Raw genomic sequence first — 21,054 nt, 5'->3', positions numbered from 1 at the left:
TGGGTTTCTTCTGCAGGAGCCAAGGGGAAGGAAAGCCCAAGCAGCTGGAGCACAGGCACACAGCCCCTTACCCCAGTAGTCCAGTGGCCAGACCGTTCTGGAGCAAGGCATTCGGTCCCAGGAGCCGCCTCAGCTCCGCATCCTGCTCCTGTTCCAGTGTTGGCACAGCACAAAGCCAGTGTCCAGGAGGGATGGCCATAGCCCCACCCCAGCTCCTCTTACTCGAGGCTCAGGATACACATGGAGCCCCTCAGCTGGCACTGACAGCGGCTAGGCAGGGGCACAAGTACAAGAGCGCAAGGCCATGTCAGGGTCCTGCTCACACCCCACGCCCAACAGAAGGGACCAGACCAGCCAATGCACACAAGGTCACCCATGGGACACAGCGTGAGGACCCCTTCAGGCTCAATATGATGTAAACTTCCAGGCAGTGTGTATGGGGTGCATCCCATGCTTTCAAGCCCTAGGGGGGGCTTCAAAGCCCCTCCTATATGAGCTAAATGTACCAACACAGGGAGATGCCAACAGGAGCTGGACCTGGGGTCCGGATTCAAGAAAAGACACAAGGAACAGCAGATGACCACAGGGCTGCCAGCACCCATCTTCAAGGAAGAAGATGGAGCCTGAGCAGACCTGGGACAGCCTGTGGAAGGCCTATGATGTAGAGAGGCGAAGAGGAAGGAGCTGCCCGGGAGAGAGTCCAGAAAGAACTGGGTGCAGGGGAGACAGAACGAGAGGGACCTGTTCTGCTGAGAAAGAGGCTCAAGGGCTCACACCTCCTCAGCCATGTCCAACATAGCCCAGAGCCACCGGAAGCAAAAGTCACATCAGCTGGGGTAACACTATCACCCAGTTGCCACCCCTACTTATTACTCACCTGGGAAACCTGCATTGATTCCCTACAGACAGGAACCACATCAGAGGGAGGGAGGTGACTCTGAACTCAGGAGCTGTGACAGAGACACTGCCCAGACGTAGCCCTGGGGAAGAATGACAGTGGCTTGCCTACTTCGGGGAAGAGAAGCAGAGAGAGGACATGGGCCCAGGGGCACCTGCCCCACATATAATCGGAGCCAACGGGCTGCCACTAGGAGGTGTCACCAAGAAGACAAGGAAGAACGCTTCCTGTGAGCCAGGCACCCATGGCAAACAGGCACAACACATGAAGATCATGGCTACCACCTTAGGACTTGCTTGTGACATCAAGAAGTTTGTCATACAAATACACTCAGGGAGGGCAGGCCAGCGAGGAGAACAGAATGAGCAGACAGTGGGCTGTGGGTGAAACTTAGAAAAGGCCACCAGAGGCTGGGGAGACAGCTTGGTGTTGAGTACTACCCTCCCAAGCATGAGCTTGAGCCCCAGAACTTACAGGAAAAAAAAGTCAGGTCTAGCAACCACCGCCGACAATCATGGAGGGCCTGCAGGCAGAGACAAGAGCACCCTGTGGCCGGCTGGCCAACCAAGTCTAGCCTAACTGGTGAGCTCCAAGTCAACAGAGAGACCCTGTCTCAAAGAAGGAACGTGGCACCTGAGGAATGACACCCAAGGCCTGTACAAACACATACATGCAAACACACAAGCTTGTATACACATATGCACACACACACACATTTTAAAGGTAAAGATGCTCTTTGAAAAAGGGAGGGAGAGAGAGACGGGAGGACGATGGGCCAGCAGGGCACTATGATCCAATAGTGAACCAGCGGCATGTGGAGCGAGGGCAGACAGCAGCATGGTGCAGAGCTGTGGGAGGGAGCAGGCACCCCAGGCGGGGGCTCTGCCCTGCTGCTGAGAGCCACGCCGATGCTACCCTGTGAAGGCCTTGGTGACACTTCAGACAACCAGGCCATCATGCCCTCTCCCGCTTCCTGCGAAGCAAGGTTAGGGACAAGATTTCTGATATGAAGTGCCCCTGAATATTTGAGGCCTCGTCTGTCCTGGTGCACCTGGGGACCCATTTAGCTCACTTCACCAGCATGCTAACAAGCACTGACTGCAGAGCAGAGCTCAGGATGGCCAACGTTCCCGGCAAGGGACCAAAGACGGCCACCGGCCGGCTCCCTGACGGAAGGGGACACAGGAGACCAGAAGCTGAGCAGTGCAAGTCCTGTCTTGACAATGGACAAGCCACCCTCCGTCCTCAGTAATGGCCTCCTGGAATCTCTTCAAACAAACTAGAGAGACAGTGTAGGGAACCGTCCTGACATTTGCCCGGCTTCAGAGTCTCAAGACAAGCGGCCCAGAGCCTGCTCAAAGTGCTACTTAAAAGCGAGCTGGCTCACAGCTTCCAAGCACAGCCAATTAGTGTGTGGCCGGCCGCTGCTTGGCAGCCTGACATTTAAGCTGTGGGATGGGAAGAGCCACAGGGCTGGAGGCTTGAGCCAGGGCCCACGTCCCCATGCTGCCTGCCGTTCACACACGCAGAGAGCTGTGTGGGTGTTAAGAGCATAGACCCTAAGGCTGGCCCAAGCTCAGGCCACACCCCCTTCTGACAGGGTGTGGCTCTGTGGGCACCTAGGAAGTGGGCATGGCACTGCACAGCTACGAAGACCCAAGATGACGGCAGGACAGCGTGCTGAAAATCAACCAGGGCCACAGACAGGGGCTGAGGCACAGACCCACAACCAAAACCTCCAGAACACCACCAGGCGCCCCACCCCCCACTAAACAGGAAGGAGCCACGAAACAGCACCTTCAAATTTGATCGTCAAAGATGTAGGTGTTCAGACACCCACCAAGTGGGACACAGACGTGTGTTCTTGCTCAGTGGGTGTGATCTCGTGGGCTGGGAACTCCCACCCAGCTGAGCACAATCCCCAAGACCCAGGGTCCACTCTCCGCCAGACTGTGGGGGGTGGGGAGAAGCGGGACTGGCAGGGCACCTAACCCCACAGGCTGGGCCACAGGCACACCAAACAGCCTGCAGCCTCCTTAGAGGCATGACCTGTGATGGGGACCTCCAGAGCAGGACCCCCACCTGGGCAAGTGCCGTGACCTAAGTGCCCCGGGTACGGGACGCTCAGGAGGCCTGGGACCACGCCGGGACACAGCGGGGGCAGGGCGGCATTCGAGCACTACCGCTGCTCCCGTGGTTACGCTTCTCAAACGGTGCTGCTTTGGACGTGAACGTCCCGCAGGCGCGTGTGTGTGAACACATCATCCCAGCTGCTCGTGCCGTTTTGAGAGGTTGAAGTGTGGGAGGTGAGGCCTGAGTAGAGGACGTGAGTGACAAAGGAGCAGCTTAGAGGTCGTAACCTGGAACAGGGTCCATTCTGAGCTCTGTGCTTCCCGCTCTGCCCACATCTCAGCTACGAGCGATGGCCACCAAGAACTCGGCCACACCCTCCTGCCAGGAGCAAAAGAAATCCTCCTGAAGTTGCACCTGTCAGGATTTTGGTCAGAGCAACGGGAAGTCTAACACGTAGGTTTAAAGGCTTCCGCGATGTATGCGATTCTGCAGTCACTCTGGCAGTTTCCAGAGACCATCATCAACCCGTATGGAGCCATGCGTCCATGGCCACCAGAAAGCACGGGCCTCCAGAGAGTCTAAGTTCACACTGCCAGGCAGGGCAGCGGCTCTGGGGCTACGTCACACTGGGCCTTTCAAACAGAGATGAGTTCTACCTGAGCGCCTCTGTACGGGCAGTCGATGAGCATGGTGACCTTGAACGTTGAGTTAAAATAAAAGGCAGGCCTCGCCAAAAGAACTGTTCCCAGGTCACACTCAGGGCAGCGCCTGCTGACCAGGCTTCCGTCATCCCGTGCAGGGACAACACCACACAAAACAGCCGAGGGCCTGCAGCTGGCCATGGTTCCAGCAGACCTGCCTCGTGCTGATGAGCAGACCTGGACCTCCGCTGGGTCCATCTGGGCAGAAGTGGATGGAGCACTGCTCTAGGAGGTCAAAGTGAGTCAAAATCTAGGAGGAGGAGCACTGGAGGCCCCTGGTGATCCCTGGGCTCAATGGCAATCCAACCTTGCCTGCTTAGCCAGTTGCAGGCCAGTGAGTGACCCTGCCTCCAAGGAGGACACTGACGTTCCTGATGATAACACTAAAGGTTGTCCTCTGGCCTCCAGACGTGCACATACGTACAGACATGAACACGCATGCACGCGCACACACATGCACACACACACATGCATTTTAAACAGGTCTCTGGGGAGCATGGTGAGCCCACACGTATGCACTGAAGGACAGCCAGACTGGGAAGTGGACTGCACAAGTACTCACTGGGGTCACATGACGTTATGTAATACTCCAACTCACACCTGAGCCAATTCACACCCAAGAGGACAGGACAGCACTCCCCCTTCACAATGACTAGGACAAATATGTATGAGGTGCCAACACACAACACACAAAGGGCCTTGAAAATCACCCCCCATTACAAGAGCACCCAGATTCCCAGAAACTTACGAGTCCGGTTTGGTTCCTTCACTGGCTGCTGGCGCCTCCTCCCCAGATCCTTCCCCTACTAGCAGGGCTTCGGTGAGCCCACCCAGTGACCACTCCACCGCTGCCTCTTCTCGATGCTCTCAGCTTCCCCACTAAATCTTTCCCTTTTCTGCCACTGAACAGCATCGGTCACCAGCCACTCACCACTTACACACCAGACGGCTCTGCTCAAAGTCTGCCAGCCTGTCCACAGGGCAAAGCACCGGTCACTTGTGGCACACCCGGGAGGCCATTATGGAAGACCAGGCAGCCGGGTTCTTAACATGACTCAGCTACAAAGGTGTCACCAAAAGCACAGGACACAGGTGCTGTCTGAGCAAACGGCCCTCAAGAGAGCCCTGGACAGCTCCTCCTGTGAGCTGGGTGCCTTGGAGGGCCAGGTACATCTAGTCAAGAGGTCCTTGACACAAACACGGCGTCTGACACAGAGCCAGAGCCCAGCGAAGTGCAACCAGTTGCCAAATATGATGAGGCATGCCAGGAACTCACCGCCCAGGAGGCTGAGGCAGGAGGGTCTAAGTACAAGGCCAGCCTGGACACGTAGCAAGACTTGACCTCCATGAAGAAAAAACACACCATGGGCATGGTGACACACAGACGCAGAGGTCAGAGAATCGCCGTGAGGTCAAGGCCACCCTGAGGCTACATAGTGATTTCCAGGTCAGTCTGGGTTAGAGTGAGACCCTACCTTGAAAAACCAAAAGAAAAAAAAAAAAAAAAGGCCAGGAAGGAGCAAAGGATCTGGGGTATCAGGACAGGAAGGACATGGCCTGGTGCTGGGGAGGGAGAGGGAGGGACCAAATGTCAGGCAAAGCACAAGGACCTGGAGTGCCAAACTTCCTCAATGGAAACTAATTTGTGAAGGAATTTTAAACTAACACAAATCATGACTCTGTAGTGAGTCACAAAGCATCCCTCCCAGGGGGACTTGTCTGGGCTAGTGTCCTTCCTGGGGCAGTGAGAGGGTGGGCAGCCATGGAAACAGGACGACCCGCACACTGCATTCCTGTCTGCATCACTCCAAAGACGGGATGGGTTCCATGGGGCATCCAGGCTCGTGGTTTGTACCCTGACAGTTTCGCTCCTGGGCGCTGCACAGAGAGCAGACTGGAGGGCAGGGCTGAGGAGAGGCTCGAGAGGCTGGGAGTGAGTTCTCTGTGTGGTGAACGGGACTGGGTGAAAGGAGACCTGTGTCCCACAACCTTGGCCACTTTGCTCTGTGCAACTCCACTGTTCCCAAAGCACCTGCACATCGAACAAGCCCTCCTATGCTGGAAGCTTCAGACAGGACAAGCAGGACATGGGGTCCCTGTGGGAACATCACAGCCAACCAAGAGCTCACAGTAGACACTCCAGAATGTTCCATGGGTGACCAGGCCCAAACGCTTAATAGTGGGCGGTGGAGGTTCCAAGGCCTGGCAAGGAGCAACCCTCTCGCTTCTCTAGCTTTTTATGAGAATCGATATTAAAAATGGTTTAAACACAATAAAATCTGTTCCATTTATGACAAGAAAATATGGAACAGTCATAAAATTAGCAGAGCATAGAAATGAGAGGACACTAAGCATCCTTGGCTTTCCAGCAGAAGAGGACAAGGAGACTGCTAAATGAAAGAGATTCAAACCAACTCCAAACTCTGCACCGCTTCTTCCCTGTGCACTCATCCCAAGGGGCAGCCTGCCCAGGCACTTCCAGCAACCACAAGGCCCCCAGCTCGTTCTCCTCACAGGAGGTCTGTGTCTTCCTGCCTGTGCTGCCGGGCCTCAGGCTAGAGTATGGGAGACTGCACTCCCTTCAAGCAAGACCCCCGAGCCCACAGCTCCTAGGACGCTAACCCTCTGTACCCCCGACAGCCCCTGACCTCCCAGCTTGGCTACCCAGTGTACCCACAAGTGAGGTCGGGGGATCAGCAAACACAGCTCCTCATCTCAGTCTCTCCAGAGCACAAAAGCCAGTGCTGTTCCCCTACAGGACAAGGGAGAAGAGCGCCGACCCACGCTGAGGGCCACTGTGCCAAAGCAACGCAGGACACGCTGCAGAAGGGCTGGCCCGACACTGAGTGTGGCTTCCTGGCTCCGCACATTCCTACCGCCAGGCCAGTCACACACACTCTGAGATAGGGTGCTCCCAGCCCCAGGGGATCTGTCCTCAGGGACCTAGCCTCTGGGATAGCTCTTTACTCACAATGACAGTTTATGGCACAGTAAGCTTTCTGTGACATGCTCACGGTCTGAGCCTGCAATGATGAACATTCATCCCTTCTCCATCCCAACCCAAGAACTACTGATCATTCTTTTTCTTTGCCTTTTGTGTGTTTTTGTTGTTGTTGTTGTTGTTTGTTTGTTTGTTTGTTTGAGGCAGAGTCTCACTCTAACCCAGGTTGACATGGAATCCACTCTGCAGTCCCAGGCTGGCCTTGAACTGACGGCAGTCCCCCTTCCTCAGCCTCTGGAGTGAACCACTGACCTTTCCATGGCTCCAGCCGTCTGCCTTTTCCAAGCTTCCGGCAGCAGAGGTCTTGGCCTTTCCCCACTGCCTCTTCCACTCACTGCCTACATAAGGCTGGCCACGTGTGCTCATGGTCGAGAGCCTGTTTCTTCAGAGCACAGACTGAGTGCTATTCCACTCTCCAGGGTTCCATAGTACACATGCCTGATCTTCCCTTGAACACGTCTTCCCTGTCTCCACGTACTGGCAATTAAGAACAGACCTGCTGGGGCTGGGGCAACGGCCCAGTGGGCAGAATGCTTGCTGCACGAGCAGGAAGACCTGACCCTGGCGCCCAGAATCTACATGAAAGCAAGATGCAGCAGTGCAGGTCTGTCACTCCAGTGTGTCAGGAAGTGGACACAGGGGCATCCGTGGGGCATGCTGACCAGCTTGCCAAACACATGCAGTGAACCCGAGGTTCAGAGACACCGTGTCTCGGAAACATCTTTAGTGTAGAGACGGAGGGTGGTGTTTAGCAGCAACCTCTGACCTCCACATGCCCACGTGTCCAGACACATAGAATATGCATACATACATATGCACACATGCATACATACATGCATGGAGCTGCTGTAAACGCTGGTGTGTACACTGCCATGGACGTAAGCTTTCCACCATCCAGGTATATTCCACAGGGTGCAATGCTGAGCCATATGGTGAAATTATGTTCAGTGTTTTAAGAGCTGCCAAGCTCTCTTCCAAAATAGTTGTACTGTCTTGCATCACCAGCAAAGAATGAGATTTCCTGTTTATTCCTCTGCGGGCATTTGGACGGGTCAGTGTTGGGGATTTTAGACAGCTGAATGAGTGGATCAAGGAAGCACGTTTTAATTTACACTTCCCAGATGCTGGATGATGTCGAGCATCCTTGCAAATGCTTATTTACCATCGGCTTCTTTTCTTAGGTAAGGTGTCTGTTCAGAGCTCTTACTCATGTTGGATATCTGTCATTACTGTTGAGTTTTAAAAACTCTTTGTATGTTTTGTATGTTGGTAACAATCCTTTATTCAAAATGCCTTTTGCAAATATTTTCTCCTAGTTTATGGGTGCTGAGTTTTGCTTTTTTTTTTTTTTTTTATTTAGGACTGGGAATTGCATCTTGAGCATCCAACCACTTAGCCATATCCCTTGTCCCTCAGAGCAGATTCAAGGCAGGAGCTCTACCACAAAGCCACATCCCAGCCCCTCACTGGGGGATTCTAGGCAGGAGCTCTACCACTGAGTCACACCCCAGCCCCTCACTGGGGGATTCTAGGCAGGAGCTCTACCACTGAGCCACACTCCAGCCCCTCACTGGGGGATTCTAGGCAGGAGCTCTACCACTGAGCCACACCCCCAGCCCCTCACTGGGGGATTCTAGGCAGGAGCTCTACCACTGAGCCACGCCCCCAGCCCCTCACTGGGGGATTCTAGGCAGGAGCTCTACCACTGAGCCACGGCCCCCAGCCCCTCACTGGGGGATTCCAGGCAGGAGCTCTACCACTGAGCCACATCCCCAGCCCCTCACTGGGGGATTCTAGGCAGGAGCTCTATCACTGAGCCAAAGCCCCAGCCCCTCACTGGGGGATTCTAGGCAGGAGCTCTACCACTGAGCCACAACCCCAGCCCCTCATTGGGGAATTTTAGACAGGAGCTCTACCACTGAGCCATACCCCCAGACCCTCACTGGGGGATTCTAGGCAGGAGCTCTACCACTGAGCCATACCCCCAGACCCTCACTGGGGGATTCTAGGCAGGAGCTCTACCACTGAGCCACGCCCCCAGCCCCTCACTGGGGGATTCTAGGCAGGTGCTCTACCACTGAGCCACACCCCAGCCCTCTTTTGTACTTTTTCTTTTGAGATAGGGTCTCATAAATTGCCTGGGCTGGACTTGAACTCACTCTGTGATAAAGGCAAGCCTTGAATTTGCCTAGGTTCCCCAGTAACTGGGGTGCCAGGCCTGCAGATCAGACTGAGGAGTGGTTTCTCTTTGTAGCTTCTTGGCAGTGTCCTCTGTGGAACAGAACAGAGGTTTTCAATTCTAATGACGCCCTGCTCACTGATCATTTCTTTGAGGAATGCTACCCTTAGTAGTATAGATTAAAAGCCCACCCCAAACTACAGGTGAGATGAAATTTTCCTCCTGTTTCCTCTGGAAACTGTGCAGCCAGGGCCCATAGGCGACGGCAGCATGTTCCCAGCGTGGCAATCAACCCCTCATGAGCTATGTGTGCCCTGAGCCGCTCCCAGACTCACAGAGCTGCTGACTTCCCTTCCACTCTTGTCCAGCCTCAGCCCTGGGCCATGCGACGGCCTGGTCACAGGAACGCAACTGTTAGTCCAGGCAAGACAGGCCGGGGTACGGGTCTTACACAGACGACCTGATGGCGGCTCAGGGCCACACTCCTGCCCTCTTACCACAGACAGCGGGGGTCTGGGAAATGTCACCTTCCTACCCCACCCAGAACTGCACACCCATGACAAAACTGGTATCTCTTGCTGCCCTCTGGTGACAGGAAAAGTGACACCAGTCCCGAGAGGTCCCACAAGAGCCCTGTCGTTCTAGTCGCTGCCCAGGGCCCAGAGCAGTCTGGGTAATGCCGGTGAGCTGGCGTCGGGGTCTGTGCTCAGGTCGGCCTCGTGGTTACAATGTCAGTCGAAACAGCTAAAGGTTCTTTGAAAATGGATGGCAGTGTTTGTTTTTCTACTTCATTTACAGTGTTTTTTGCCACTTCAACTTTCTAGTATTTAACATGGCCAAGTTTATCTCTTTGCCTTCTATTTGGACTGTTTAGGAAGGCTTTTCTGAGACAACAAAAGCAAACACAAAACACTACCACAATGCCATGTTTAAGATGGAAAGACAGACCATTCTGGTTCTGTCTGGACATAATGGGTATACTTCCTGCAGTGGGCCTAGGAGGACCCTTCTGGCCCCATGCTCACCGCTCAGCACCTGCCCTGCCTGCCCGCCACACACTGACCAACACCAGGGGACGACAGTTCCCGGCCCAGTTACTCCCGAACCTACGCTTCACCCGCAGAGGACCGCAGCCAGGGCTGATCCACAGGCGCCGCTCTTTGGCCCCTCCCTCATCTGTCTGCAACATCTTCCGAGGGCCCCCCACCAGGCACACAGCTCAGAAGCAAAGGCTCAGACACATTACCAGTTGGCCCATGTCAACATTTCAATTGACACGTCCTGCCCTGTGACCCACACAGGCCCCCCTGAGGAGAACGAGACCAGTGCTTCTTCCTCCGCAGAAAGGGAAGGTAGAATGGACTGGTCCTTGAAAGCCCAGCTGGTGGCCACAGCACCCAAGGCCAGCGCCGTCCACTTAGGGATGGAGACATCTCTCACTCAGCCACTCCCAGACCAGCAGGCCTCACCTGATGTGAGCTCTTCTTCCCAAAAGAAGGGAAGGCGGGGCTGGGGAGATGGCGCAAAGGGTAAGGCACTTGCCATGTAAGCTTGCTGACGGGACTTCACATGAACGCCAGCAGGCGTGGCGGCCTGTCTGGAAACCCGGCTCCCAAGAGGCAGAGACACGATTCCCAGGGCAAATAGGCTAGCCAAACTAGCTGAGCCTGTGTCCACAAAGAAAGCGGAGAGACTTGACATCAACCTCTGGCTTCTACACACACACGTGCGCGTGCACACACAAGCACATGCATATACATCACACATACACAAGTGCAAAAAATAATAATAATAGCAAATTTCAAAATAAAACGAAACAGGGAAATGATGAGAGATGGCTAAAAGAGGAGACACAAGGCCTTGAGGCCCTGCTGGGCGCAGGGGAGGGGCAGGCTCCCTCTAGCAGCCTCTGCACGCCGGGCAGGGCAAGGCAGCACAGGGCCTGGGACCAGGCTGGCTTCCGGGATAATTGCCATGGCAACAGCAACGGAACTAACCACTCAGAAAGTGACTGCACTGGGGGTGAAGTTTTCTCCAGCACTTGAATAAAGGAGGGAGTTTCACATTTTATCCACTTCCACATCCCTTAACAATAAGAACTTATTTAAAAATCCATGAATATGTAAATACCATTTTAAATATGGAAATGAAAGACATGCAAAGCAACAGTCCGGGTGTGAAATGTTAATGGCATCTCGCCTAGCCGAAGAGCCAGCAGGAGTTGGCTGAGGGAAATGGTTCAGGAACCCCGGCCCTCCTCCACCCTTGGATGGTGAAGGGTAGGCCCTGGGCAGGCATGGAAAGGCAGCGTCCTGTACCTGAGGAGGGAGGTGTCCATCCACCCATGGCATGCAGGGCCCTGTGGAGGCCAACTGAGGCCCTCAAGCTAGTGGCCCACATAGGGCAAAGCACAGAACCACAGGTCCAGACCTTGACTGAGCCTGGGCAGGGCTGGATGCTGTCTTAGGGGGCACGCAGACTTTGGGACAGTGGTGCCTGAGATGGGTCCCAGGTCTCTAGGAGCAGGCAGCTCAGTCCCCCGGGTCCACATCCGCCACCGCTACACTGTCCAGCACTGCCCCAGAAAGAACTAGAGATCCCACAGCGGTCACAGAGAGGAAAGGCAGTCAGGGAGACACCTGTGAGGTCTTCATTTCTCTCATTCCTTCCCCAGCCCCACGTTCTCCCACTATCTGGTCACAGAACGTATGGACTTGGAACCACCACTGGAGAGGCTGTGGGAGCAGGCTCTGGAAGGAGGGCAGACGTGCTCCAAGCGCTGAGGCACCGTCTCACGTTCAAAGGCAGACAATGCAGGCAGGTGCCAGGGCTGCTCCGTGCTGAGCAAGGCCCCGCGCAGCCATGCAGCCTGTCCTGGGCTAGCACAGCTGAGGGATCCTGCCAGGAGCTCCAGGCAGGCAGAGCTCATATCCGAGAAGCTTCAGGACAGGCAGACTTGAGCAGACGCCCAGAAATCCCCAGGCTGTGCACAGTGCACATACTAGGGGGCCATGGCAACACTATGGCATCCACTTGGCACACGCAGACATGGTGCCATGCAGAAGGGTCTGCTCCTCAAGTTCCCTGAGGGAGCCAACTGTGAGACAGCCGGTGGGCTGAGGGAACTGTGGACCACGGGGTCCCCAGCATCTTTATGGCACAGGACACTGCGAGCTACCCTGATGGTGGGCTCGGTATCAGGAGGCATGTGCCATGCTGTGTGGCCATGCTCCAAGACCTGGTCTGGGGAGCATTTTGAAGAGAAAGATTGGATGTGCGGCCGTTACCTGGTGAGTGAGCTGGCCAGGAGCCCAAGCCGGCACATCAGGTGAGCATCACTGTGTCACAGGGCATTCTGCAGCCCAGGCCACTATGGACCGGGTCACTGCAGGGTGGGGACACAGCACCGTGCCAGCCACTGTGCCCACAGGGCATTCTGCAGCCCAGGCCACTATGGACCAGGTCACTGCAGGGTGGGGGACACAGCACCGTGCCAGCCACTGTGCAGGTAAGGCCGGGGAGATGAGCTTGGTATCAGCCCGCGTGCTCCACTGCCGCTCAGAGCACGCCCAGCTCCCCAGGGGGCTCGTGGGGCCCACTGACACGAGGAGGAGGACGGAGGCAGAAAGCCATGCGGGCCGAGCCTCAGTCCCGGCTGCACAGGAGCGGGCCGGATGACGCACAGCTCACAGTGGCAGGGAGGCCTGAGGCCATGGCGAAGAAGGACAGCAACATGCCTCCTCAGGAGGCCCATGACCGTCTGCCCCACACGCCAGGGGACTGGGGCTCAAACTTGCCTACTGCTCTCTATACGCACCTCTTAGGTGACTTTCTGTTCTCCAACCCTGGTATTCCAAGAACTAAACAAAGCCTGTGTCCTCTAAGAAATGCTCCCTGATTGACTCTAGCAAAAAAAAAAAAAAAAAAAAAAAACAATCTGTCACTCTAAAACACACTTTACAGGTTTCTGTGCTTTTGTACCAGTGTGCGCACGCACGCACACACACACACACCCTCAGGTCCTCCCCAGCCCATTTACTGCATGCCACTCTTTCTCCCCACACTGCCCGGCCCAAGAGGCACACCGCCCAGGGTGTCGCCCTCACAGCCCTCTGCAGAGCCACCTCCCCGACTGCAGGCCTGGTCGTGGCCCACTGGACCTGAAGCCCTAGCCGAGCAGAACGCTCATCTTCCACTTGGCACAGCCTCGGTCCCGGTGCAGAAGCCGCTTCCCCAGCGGAAGGTGAAGGGAAACGGCGGAGCGTGTTGCTTGGGCATAAAGCAGAACAGGAGCCGTGACCTCCAGCAAGCCGCCGCGCTCACAGCTCCAAGCCGCTTGGCTGGGGCAGGCGGCGTGGGGACGTGAGAGCCGACAGACAGCACGAGCAGGGCTGGAGCCAGGTGTGTGGTGCTGGGCCAGCCACCGGCCACAGAGCACCATCCCCACCCCGGCCGCCATGACACCTGGCAAAGCAGGGCTCCAGAGGAGGGAACAGCAGACAAATCAGGTGAGGAGACGGGGGTGACTCCACATGCCACTGCAGGCCCACAGGAAGCTAGAGCCACCATGTGAAGTCCAAGACGAGAGGTGTACGCTTACTCACTCCGCCCAGCATGGCTTGGGCATGGATTAGGTGCTGGGGACACGGTGACCACATCCCTCCACACTCACCAGTTCATACGCCAACTTGGAGACGTGTACAACACAAACATGTGAAGAGACAGGGGCGGGAGCAAGCACAGCCATGAGGCGGCAGGAGGAGCGGCTGGCGGCCATGACTGTGGACGGTGGGGGCGGGGAGTCTAACGAGCCGGGTCGGGAGCAAGGACAAAGCCCCAGCGGGGACTCCAGCACGCTCTCCAACAGTGTGACTGCTGACAGATCAGAAGACGGGATGAGTAGGAGTGGTCAGCCTTGCCAGGGCTGTGGGATGTCAGAGGACAGTGGCAGGGCCCTTGGGGCACCTCAGACAGTGATGAACCCAGAACAGCCAAGGATGGCGATGCAGAGGCTGTTCTGGGACGACAGGGCAGGGAGCCCGGGGGGGGGGGGGCGGGTGCCAGTGGTCTCATGGCTCAGATGGCAGGGAGCATTAAGACCCACGTCCAAAGCCTGTGTGCCAGGATTGCTGATGCCATACGCTCACTTACTAGCACTCAGCTAAAAGAAAGTGGACTGCGTGCCATGACTGAGCTTCTGCCAGTCACAGTAAGGCTAACCTGGCCAGGCACAGTCCCCGCACTGAAACGCAGTGAGGCAGACTTCCCGTCATTCTAATGAGCACTGAAGCTTCAACAAACAGACCAGGGGATGCCCAAGTCAAGAGCAGAGGGTCCAAGCGTGGTGTGCACACCCTGGGGAGGGTCTGCATACATCCTGAGAGCCATGTGGAGACAACATAGCCCAACGTGCGTCAGAAAGCGTCCTTGGGACAAGAGGGGTCTGAAAGGGAATGTCACCTCAAGGAAAGGCAGTGACAAAGTGGCATGAGCTGACCAGCAGGAGGACAGCACCAGACAGTCTAAAAGCACATGCTTCCAGCAAGATGTGGAGGCGGGGCAGACACAAAGGGCGGGAAAGACAGGGTGTCAGGGCCCATGGCGACTGGGCGACCAATAGACGATGAGGCCATGGGTCCAGGGACTGGAAGAATGGAGTGCCAAGGCCCTTGGAGACTGGACCATTAAAGACAGAGCCAAGCACAGCGACCAGGGTGGCACTGAGTCTGTAACTCTGTCTACATGGTTACTTGGTGCCTCCTGGGCAGGGCTGGCCTGGGTAGGGCCCAGAAGCTTAACTTCACTCCCAGCTCTGCCCTGAAGCCAACACATGGAGCTTCCCTCAGGAGCGCAGACCGCAGCGCACGGGCACAGCCAGCTGCACGCCCAGGTCACGGTGAGAGGCAGCCCCGGCCATCACAGAGAAGGAAGGGGAAGCTTTCTTGGGTTGCTCCTCCCAGGGCCTCTTAATAAGGTGCCGGGGCTCAACACACCAGCAATGCCAACCTCTAGGAGCTTGCCTGGCCTGGTGCCACCAGTGCCAGGTGTGAGCTGACAAAGAGCAGCCCCTCGGCGCCGTGAAACATGCACTGCAGGCTGCCGTGGAAGACACACGGAGACAGCCCGCCAGACACACACTGGCCTAACCTCCCTGCCAAAGCCCATTCACTTCAAGCGGAAAAAGTCAAACAGACATGACAGCAGCTCTGCCCCTCACAAGCCAGGGGCTGGCCCTTACCAAGACAGTAACTGGCTAGGACACATGAGACCCAGTGGCAGACGCAGCTGTGGGGATGGCCAGGACTGGGCTGGGTCTGCAAGAGTCACTGCTTTTCCTGCTTTAACCGAATCCAGGAGAGCAAGTTCAGCCATCTTTTCTGTTGACATACACCCATCCCTAGTTCCCCTGGCCACTGCCAGAGGCCAACACCTCATCTTACTGTAGCACCCACTGCATGCTCCCCAGTGCCCCTTACATCTCACAGCCATTCACGCTGGTCCCTCAAACACAGGAGAGGACAAATGTGATAGGTAGCTAGCTGGCTCCCTGCTGATGCACCAGGCCCCAGCCCAAAGCCTTTATGCCTATGTCCATTAGTGTACGGCGTCCACGTTCCAAGAGGTGCCATCATCACTGGGAAGTCTAACCCAGTGTCCCAGGAAGAGCTCTCCTCCATGGAGGGGCTGAGGTCTGAATGCAGCATCTCTGCTTGAGGCTAGGAGGAACTGCTTGCTGGCCACCATCCCACAGCCAGGACAGAGCATGACACCTTTTCAGAGGCACAAAGCACGTCCCTGCATCATGAATCCTAGTCACCTGTCACTTGCCCTGCTGGCCTGTGGATGGCTCAAGAGTGCTATAACTCACACAGACAGCAGTTGACAAAGGTGACAAGGCCTCATTCTACTACAAGATGCTCCTGGAAGATGGTTTAAATGCTTTGGACAAACAGCAGCAAGAATTATGACTAGGACATTGACCTAAACTCTCCCTCAGGTGTCAAGTGGGAAAGCCAGTGCACAGCCTCTGTGATGCAGATGAGAAAACACTCCCCATCCCCCACTCCCACTGATGCCTAAGTCCCAGTCCCCTTTCCTAAGAACAAACTCCCTCCACGGGCACCAGGCCCTGCACAGATCTCAGGACATGAACCCTGCCACCCCAACATAAGCATGGCAGGGCTGTTCCCCCCAATATGCGGAGAAGCCAGAGTGAGTACAGTTAGCTAGACAAAGGGTGCATCAGCCCCAAGACCCCTGCCTGGGCAGCTCAAGTGAACACGGCTGACACCCCATGGCTTCTCCCCGTAGACTAGGCTGTCTCCACCTCACGTGAGCCTGGAGGAAGGAGGCAGCGTGAACACCACCAAACACCTCCCAGGAGAACAAAAACAGTGGCGGAAGAGCCACACAGGGCTCCAGGCTCAACTGTGGCGTGTGCACTCCAGAGACAGAAAGACCGAGGAAGTCCTAGCTCTATCCTCCCAGAGCTCACGGGCTCCTGCAAAGCAAGCACTGGACTGAGCTGGTCTGAGAGGAGGCAAGCAATGCTGGAAGTGCTGAGCACAGCGCTCCCTGCAGGGGGGCCAGGGCCACAACTGCTCTAGTCACCCTCAACATCGTCATGGTTACAGAAAAAGCTGTACCCTAGGACCCTGAAGGTCCTGGGGGGCCCTGACACCTCCACCATCCTGCTCCAAACTGTGTCAACTCCCCCCCCAGCAAAGCACAGACACTCCAGACAGCACAGCCCCTCATCCCTGTGCGAGCATTCTGGTACTGGCTCAACATTCCCCACAGCTCAGGAGCCCGTCCGGCTCAGGTCTGCACAAGGATACTCTGGCCTGTTCTAAGCCTGCCTGGCACCCAGCCACAGCGCCCCAGCACTAGCAACAGGACACTGGGCACAGGTGGTGTGCAGTGAGGGCCTGGGCCCTGGGCGTGCCCATGCATGTCACCGTGAGCAAGAGCGCAGATCTGCTCACGCTGAGCAGCAGGCCTGACCCTTTTAGCATCAGAACAAGAAAGGTCACTATTGGCCACCAAAGACAAAAGTCAAGGCTGGGGCAGCAAAGAAGATTCCTGGCTCTGTAATCAGATCCTGTCCCAAGGTGACAAGGGTGCGCAGACAGGCCCTGACAGCCCCATCCATATTGGTGATGGATGGTGCCCACACGCTGAGCAAGGATAGAGGTTTTTAGAAAGGAAAACTGGAGCAAGTGCGGCTTGACTGTTCACAGGACTGCGCAGGCCACACCTGCCTACCCTGAGGATTTCCTACTGGCCCCAGCTCTGCATGCAGCCCCTCATCTAGTGTGGAGCAGGCTGCTCCCTGTCCAGTTGCACAGCTGGCCAGGGCCCTTCTCCGGGACCTTCTCCTCCACCCACACTGCTGGCTTTGTGCACCACCCTCAACATAGCCCCGTAGAGACACGTCTCATTTGAAAGTATCCCCACCTCAGAAAGCCACACAGAGCAACACAGTCCTCACGCCCACTGAACACAGCATGGCCCCATCTCCTGCCTGCCACCTTGGAAAGGCTCAGAAAGTCTCGAGAATACCAGCCCACAACCAAACCTTCCACCCAAAATATTGAGAAAGGTAACAATTTCAGCCCAGTGAGTTGACACATACCTATTACCTCAGCACTGGGGAGTTCAAGGCCATCTCGGGCTACACAGGAAGTTCCAGACTAGCCTCAGGAGCCTAAGGAAACCCTGTCTCAAAAAACTAAAAAGCAGCCAGGCATAGTGGTATGGGCCTTTAATCCCAGCACTGGGGAGACAGAAGTATGAGAATTGCCATGTATTCAAGGTCACCCTGAGATTACATATTGAATTCCAGGTCAGCCTGGGCTAAAGTGAGACGCTACCTCAAAAAAACCAACAAACAAAAATCTCCATCCAACAAGGAGTTCAGCCTGCCTGACCAGCAACTAGGCATCAGCCATACACACCTGTCTGGGGGGAAACACTTTTTCTGCTCCTGGCTGGATGGTGAGTCTGGGGAGTGATGTCACATGATTTTCCCAGAGGTAAATATGGTCAGCCGCTCAGCCTCCTCCGTGTGGTGACCGCCGCCCCGTACCATGGCCATGCAGAGCTCAGGTCAGAGCCCTGCTTTGAAGCTGTCTCCACGCCAAACTCTTCCCTGGGGAGTCATGCGTCTGTACAGCACAGGCTAGCAGTAACTAGAGAGAGGGAAGGAGCCCAGCTACAGCGTCACCGACTCCGTAAGTGCTTGCAAGGAAACAGCTGCAGAGCAGACGGCAGGCACTGAGTTTCCAAGACAAAGTGCCACACTCAGGGGGACATCATAATGCACGTTTGAAGGCGTCCCGAGACTGGAAGTGTCTCCATGCAGTCCACAACGGAGTGAGATGGTGTGGGATGGAGAAATTGGTCTTTCAAAGGCAAGTTCTAGAAACCTACATGATACAGACCCATCGTGCCCAAGAACTCATCCTAAGGAACTGGCATTCCTATAGCACTGTTCAAAACAGCAAAAGAGGCCTGGAGAGGTGGCTCAGCAGTTAAAGCGCTTGCCTGCAAAGCCTAAGGACAGGCGGGAATGCACAGAGCCACAGGCCAGTAGGTGGGACAGGGTTTGCTGCTCAGTAACCATGTGACACTCAGAGAAGGAGCCAGAAACCACCCTTCCCTGTGAAAATGAGTCCCACCCGTGAAGCCTTTGCAACACTGAGTGACACCATTCTGATCTCGTCCCATGCCACCTCCTTCCTATTTCATCTGAATTTCTGCCTAACCGCCTTTAAAGGCTCCATGGAAACAGATGAGCTGTTTGTTCTGCAGAGTGTCCTGGCCCCCTGAGTGTCATGGAGACCTGCCTCCTGAGCCCGGGAGCCAAGGCTGAGGCTCCACTGACGAAATAACCCACCCAAACACAACAGCCGGCCAGTGCGGCCCAGCAGTCCCCGCCCCCAGGCCCGGCTCTTCTGGGACCTGGGAGGCAGGGAAGGGCTGGAGCCCACCTCACAGCAGGCTAAGCACGCAAGGGTCTCGACTCATCTGCTGAGCACCTTGGGACTTGGTGCCTCAGAGGTCCCAGGTCAAGAACCATCCACCATGTCATAGTAGCAGCCACCAAAATCTAGGGTATCTCAGTTTGCAGGCAGGACACCAGGCCAGGGTGACCCGGGCACTCATTCCAGAGCAGCAAGAGCAGATCGTGCCCGCGCCCGCACCCCCGGCCTGCCAGGGAGGAACCCTAGTAAGCCAGCCCGGAGGCTGCTGGGTCTCTCCACTTGCCCCATCCCACAGCATGACCCGCACAGCTCATGAGCTGGACGAGCCCTGCCAGCTCCGTCGGAAGCCCACACCGTAGAGCACCGAGCCACACATCCCATGAGAAGCCAGGCACATAGGAAGCTCATGGAACTGCAAAATGCCAGCAGTTCTGGAAAAAAAAAAAAAAAAGTTCTCAGGGAAGAAGGGGCAGCCAGTCCTGGGATACTGCCAAATAGGGCCCATGCTGACTCCTCTACAGAAGATAGCAAAGACCCAAGATGTCCAAGGGATGTCCTGGTGTTACCTCTCCTCACAGAGCAGCCGTGTCCACTCAGGGGACCCCCATCACTGCCTCGCCCTGACCCAGGCTACTCCGGGATTCTATCCCACCCAGCCCAGCATGAGCCACAGGCTGGCTGAAGACGCGCTGAGGGCAGCAGGGCTGCTGGAGAACAAGGAAGGGCCAAGCCCGCCGTGGCTCTTGGGAAGACACGTCTTGCTGCAAGCGGTCACGGCAGTTCACCACGGAAAGCGCCTCGCTGTCTGACGGATGGGTGAAAGCACAGACAGGTTTCCTTCCTTGAACAGTTCGTGCTGCCTCATAGAGGAAAATGAGAAGGATCGCCAAGCAAAATGTTAAAGCTTTAATTCCAAATCACTTTTCACGCCCGTTTCATCTGACAGGGGCTTTGAAAGCAAAGGCAATCTTTATCATTTGAGCTTTTTAAAATAGATGTGATTATGTCCAACATAACCAGATGCTTCTAAAAGCCAATTTTCAAAGTGACATCAGCCCTCAAAATAAGAACCCTTTCCTTGTGGCTAGTAATAAATGATTAAGACACAGTCCCCAGGGGAGGACAAGGCTGCGGCCTGATCACTGATGGCAGTCAGGCTGGCTCCAGGCTATCTTCACAGGCCTGAGCTCAGTGGCAAGTCTACACAGGACTCTAGCCCCCACCCCCCGCCCCCGTCACTTCACACAGTGGCCTCTGCCTATGGCTTTGTAGGAGCTGGATTCTACCCACCTCAGGTAGCTCGAGCACAGGCGAGATGACTCTGGGCTCACTTTGGTAAAAACCCCATCGTTTCTGTAGGTAACTAGTTTGGGTAGACGCATGAACCAGTTTTGGCCAGACGGATGGAACGACTACAATGGGTCCTAGACAAGGCTTGTTCCAGAAAAGACTCAAGGAAGTCTCTCTTTTTATCTCTCATGACACTAAACCTGAGCCTAGAAGGCAGCCAAGGGGGAAGCCACCTAAAGGAAAGTCGGACAAGAGCCCACACTGGCATGAAAACAAAGATCATACCTACTTGGGCTGTCTCCAGTTCCTGGCAGGGCCCTAAAACCATCTGGGTCCCGTCATTCTTAAAAGGTTCCTCACGTTACACTTGGGTTTATCTGAGGAAGGGCCTAGGACAGGCCCAACATTGTTCAGGATGCTCACAAAACAGAGGGTAGAAGTTTCCAGCCAAACCACGGACTCCAGGGGCAGAGATGGAGGCAGGTTGCAAAGACTCGTGAAGAATATGGGAGGTCTCAGGGCTGGGGGAGCACGGAGGGGCTGAGAGACGGAGGCGGGGCCGCGCTGTGCTCTCCCACTCCCACGCCTCGCCCTGTCCTCCGCCCTCCATCCGGCCGTTCCTGAGCTGAGTCCTTCAAACATGAATCAGGGCCTAGGCTAGAATGAAACCCTACCTCGAAAAAACAGAAACAAAAAGAATCAGGAACCATGAGTGAGAACCACTATCCCGTGATCTGAGAATCCTGAAACCTGAGGAGGGAGGTGAGACAGTGTGAGAAAGCTGGGGGGCCGTAATACTTGCGACTGACATTTGAGAGTATCATCTTATGGGAGCAAGGCCCCAAACCTGCTAACTCCAGAGCATCAGCATTGACTCCTAAGACCCCACGTTGGCGCTGGACTTGGAGAAGTGCTACTGGCAAAGA

General features: G+C 55.7%; 1 protein-coding gene across 4 annotated transcripts in view; it reads right to left on the bottom strand.

Moving 5' to 3' along the window:
• Mad1l1 (mitotic arrest deficient 1 like 1) overlaps positions 1–21,054 on the bottom strand; it is a 345,185-nt gene that overhangs the window by 243,848 nt on the left and 80,283 nt on the right. The window lies entirely within an intron of this gene.

Source organism: Jaculus jaculus, chromosome 2 (genome assembly GCF_020740685.1).
Source record: "Jaculus jaculus isolate mJacJac1 chromosome 2, mJacJac1.mat.Y.cur, whole genome shotgun sequence".
Lineage (NCBI taxonomy): Eukaryota > Metazoa > Chordata > Mammalia > Rodentia > Dipodidae > Jaculus > Jaculus jaculus.
Note: the sequence above shows the minus strand (reverse complement) of the source record. Positions and strands in the feature narration are given on the sequence as shown.